General features: G+C 29.0%; 1 pseudogene; it reads right to left on the bottom strand.

The window, feature by feature from the left end:
* Window positions 1-815: 815 nt before the first annotated feature.
* On the bottom strand, window positions 816-3,247 carry LOC107615840 (uncharacterized; annotated as a pseudogene).
* Window positions 3,248-5,064: the final 1,817 nt, after the last annotated feature.

Raw genomic sequence — 5,064 nt, 5'->3', positions numbered from 1 at the left:
ATCTGATGAAGATTGATGTGTGAAAGTTAAAGATAAAAAAAATTCGGTTATATTTATGATAAATTCTAGAGAATAAATATAATTTATGTAATATTTTTTCGTGAAATTTCTATTAAAATAATTAACGTCTTTAACTTTTTGTATAAGTCTTTGCGTTTTTGTCTACAAATATTTTTTTATTTTCTAAAAATATTTAAAAATTTAATATACGAATAACAATACTTTAGTTTTCATTGTTTCAATTATTTTAAAATATCTGCTATCAGGAGTATTGATTAAATATTTTATTATAAATAAATAATTATTTTTAACTATAAAAATTTAATTATTCACAAATTTATCCACAAAAAATTAAAATATACTTTATAATTTATACCCATAAAAAATAGATTTTGATCAACAAAATTAAGCAAATTTTAAAAAATTATTTAAAAATTTCAAATTATCCTCTCTTAATCTACTCTAATCTAATCCAATTTCTAACTATAATCTATCTTATCCTACTCTTACTTTTTAACTTTTACCATTATAACCGATTTCACATCCTCTTTCCTTCCCCTAATCACGCTAACCTCCTTTGCCCTTTCCAAACTTTAACCCTTTCTTTATTCTCTAGCTATAGCTGAACTCCACCATGGCACCATCATCGCCAGTGGCAGAGCTTGAACCAAAATTTTGGGGAGCCAGAAACTTAACATAAAAATTTAATAATAATATTTATATCAAAATAAAATTTATAAATATAATTATTCTTTAAATTTGTTACTAATAAGATAATAAATAAATAATTCTACAGATAAAAAATATAAAATAGTTTATAATGGTACTCTTCGAATTTTTAATGACTTAAAATCTTCAATAATTGAGTCAGAACTAAACTTTTCAGCAATTTCTTTCTCAATGTAAATAACCAAACTATCCGCAAGATTAACCTTGTCTTTATTATTTTCATTGCTGAAAATGATCGCTCTGTAGTAGCTGTAGAAACTGGAAGAGTTAATATCAGACGAATCAATCTATCAATCAAGTAATACACTTTTGACTTTTTTGTTTCTGCTAAACATCTACACAGTTCATGAATAGTTGACAAATTCTTCATTTCTGGATGCTGACGAACATCAAGAATAAAATGCTGAAGCTGAAAAGGCAAATTAATCTTCTCTTGTTCAGTAAAGTCTTCGGGATAGTAGCTATCAACAAGAGTAGAAATCTTAGCAATGTTAAAATTTTTGTAAGCATCCTTAGGCATGAGAGTAGAGCTCAGACTTAGTAGATCCATTACTTGATCATTAAATCTGCTATTTAACTCTTGTAATTGCTTATTAATTGTGACTAAAAATATCTCCACTCTAAAATAATGCTCAACTGTAATATGATCTTTTTGGTGACGCGAGCGTCCTTACCTTGCAACATAAGAAGCAGTTAAATCAGGAATTAGAATATCATGTTGCTCACAAAATGATTTCACATTTTTTAATAATTCCTCCCATCTGTCATCTCTCATGCTTTGGATAAGTGTTTTTGTAGAATGAACTAGTTGCACAGCATTAACTATGTCTTGAGACTGCTTTTGTAAAGCTTGACAAAGAATATCAGTTATTCCCATCATATCTTTCATCAAATGCAAGATCAATACAAACTCAAATGATGTCAGGGTATTGTAAGCACTATCTGCATCACCACGCTGAGAATAAGTTGATCCATCAACAATAATCTTTTGTAAAACAGTCAACGTTGCACCATACATATTTATCAAACTACAAACAGAAGAGAAATGAGAACTCCATCGAGTATCACCTGCTCGTTTCAAAGTACCAATTTGATTTGCCCCTTTACCAGTTTCAAGTTCATCAATCTCTAATAAATGGACAATTTCATCTGTCTTGGCAGCATGTAACTCATCATGTCGCTTACTAGAAGAACAAATGATATTGACGATGAAAGTCAATTTTGAAAAAAACTGATGCACAGGAATAACTTCTCTTGATGCAGCAACTAATGCAAGTTGTAATCGGTGAGCAAAACAGTGGATATAGTAAGCATAAGGACAATCTTTTAAGAATAATGCTTGTAACCCATTCCATTCTCCTCTCATGTTGCTGGCGCCATCATATCCTTGACCACGAATATTAGAGACATCAAGACCATGTCGAGAAAGAATGCCGCACAATTCTTGTTTTAGAGTTAATGATGTAGTATCTTTGACATGTACAAGATCAAGAAAACGCTCTTGAATAAAACCATGTATATCAACAAATCTCAAAATAAGTGCCATTTGTTCTCTTTTGGATTCATCACGAGCTTCATCTACTACAATGCAAAACTTGGAATCTCCAATTTCTTCACAAATATGCTTTCTCACCTTGTTTGAGAGTATATGCAAGATTTCTTTTTGAATTTGATGTGAAGTATATTTAGCATTATATGGAGCATTTTCTAACACAGTTCTTGCAACTTCATCATTGTAAGATGCTATGAGTTTTATCATTTCAAGAAAATTACCTCGACTTTTTTATTCTGGAGTCTCATCATGGCCTCTGAAAGCACAAGCTTGAAATGTAAGCCAACGAGTTGCATCAATGGAGGATTTTAGACGCAATCGATTCTTTTGAATTTCCTCAGAAGTATGATCCTCAATTACATTTTGGATGTGACTTGCCTGATTCAATAAATCTAGACATGCTCCAACTGCATTATTGTGTGGTGAGCAAGGATCTCCAATATGTTTAAGAAAAGCACAATTCTTTCCATCATTAACTTTTTTCCAATTTCTAAACCCTTTACTAATAAAAATATCTGACCCATTACGTCCACTAGGTTTTTTGCTAACCAAATAACAAAATAAACAATATGCAGCATCTTCAGAAGGTGAATACTCTAACCATGAAGGAAAAATACCAAACCAAGCATATTGAAATCGTCTTGGATGCTTCGTACCAGATAAAGGATAATTGTCAAGATGCTTTTGATATGGACCCCATTTAAGATAAGCTCGTCTAACCTCATCTCTCTGGTTTGGGTGATATTGCCAAATTTGAAGCCGTTTTTCAGGGTCTCGTTCCAAAAAATTAAGATCAAACTCATCAGATGCAACTCTTTGAACTTTTGGAGGTTGTATCTCAGTTTCTTCGTGATTCATTATAGTAGAAGAACTATCTACAAGTGTTGATATTGTAGAAGTTATATGTTCTCCTTCTTGAATATTAGCCTTCCTCTTAAAAAATGCATCAATTCTTTGATTTTTCATCATTATTTTGTATAAAAATTTGAATATATATTCTGTAAAATATGTAAAAAAAAGTTAGAAGGATAAATATTAAAATTTATAATATTTATTGAATTTTTTTATAAATTTATTAAAATACAATAATATCAATACTTATTAAATATTATAATATTTTTATCATATAAAAAATTAAATTAAATAAATAATAAAATATAAAATAATATTAAATTAAATAAATAAATAAAAAATACCTAATTTTTTGAGAAGCAAAGCAAAGCAGTGGCATTAGCATAGCGTGTGTTTTGAGAACCAAAGGTTATCTTTTGTGTTTTTATAGTTATTTTTTTTTATTTGATTTGATTATTAGATATCTTTTATTTTATTAGATGATCTTTTTTTATTTGATTTGATTATTAGATGATTTTTGTTATTCTTATTTTTTTTGTTAGATAATTTTTTTGATTTGATTTGATTTTATCTTTTAATTTTAATGTGTTGTGAAGTTAACAAAGGCCCACTCACTAAAAATTATTATACAATAAATGTATGAGATGTGAATTGAACTTGGATACTTCAAGTTATAATAAAACATTTAAACCAATTGAACTATTTTTCATTTTTGATGAAGTACTACTAATTTTTTTATAAAAAATTTGGGGGTCATGGCCCCCTTATCTGAATGAAGCTCCGCCACTGATCATCGCAACACACACCTCCAGTATACATTATGTCTTGTTCATTTTTCAACAACTTCAATGCTTTTTCAACCCATCTTCTTGATTTTCAACCTCAACCTCGAGTTTCTGAGATAAGTTAATTTTATTCACATCGTATCAGTGGTCTTCATTTCAATAACTTTAATTTCCTATTCTTCATCATATCCAAAAGGTGTTTCGGCTTTGGCCTTGGTCTTTAAGGTGTAACAAAATCTACTTTCTTGTTAATTCTAACAATACGCATCCAATTTTTTTTGGATTCGTTCCCCTTATAAAGAGGAGAAAAGCTGAAAAAAAAATTCTATTTTTTTGTTAATTCCAACAACACACATCTATTATTATTATTATTATTATTATTATTATTATTATTATTATTTTGGATTTGTTGCCCTTGTAAAGAGGAGAGAAATTGAAAAAATATAATGCAAAGAAGTTAGTAGGTGTTAGTTCTATGTCATGAAGGCGTTATAGTTGACAAATATTAGAAAAAAGGTGCTGACGGTTGTGTCATTTTGAATGCACAATGAATATATGACATCCAAGATATGGGCGTTGATGCGGTAGTAGATTCAAAGAGGAAATAAAAAGAGGGTTGAAGTTTGGGAATTCAGGTTAAGTTATATGTTAAGTCAAGAGGGTTAATTTAAAAATTTAAATTATTTTTTAAAATTTAGGTAATTTTATCAAATAAAATATATTTTTTATAGATATCATATGATTAGATTTGTTAGTGTCTAAATTTTTTTGATAAAAAAATAATTATTTACTCTTTTATTATTACATATAATTCCCTTAAAGTCAATCATTGGTAATCAAATCTAGTGAACATCACCCTCGATGGAATAATAATAAATTGCATTTGTGTCACATGTCTTAATTCAGAAAACCTTTGATTAGTTTAATTATGTTGTATAGTCGTTATCACAACTAAAGAGATAAACTCTGTGTTAATCTTCCTCGATCCAGCATCATGTATGTCCGTATGAACACCTGTCTATCGGAAAGTTCGGTGGACGAGCGACGGTGCAATAATATGAACACATATTCTAAGGATCAAAAGGTTATCTTTTTTACTAAGCTCGTTCATTACGATAATATAATCCATGTCCATATTTATTGTGA

Source organism: Arachis ipaensis, chromosome B9, assembly GCF_059453495.1.
Source record: "Arachis ipaensis isolate K30076 ecotype BB chromosome B9, ASM5945349v1, whole genome shotgun sequence".
Lineage (NCBI taxonomy): Eukaryota > Viridiplantae > Streptophyta > Magnoliopsida > Fabales > Fabaceae > Arachis > Arachis ipaensis.
The sequence above is the reverse complement of the archived record's forward strand: the minus strand, read 5'-3'. Positions and strand labels throughout refer to the sequence as shown.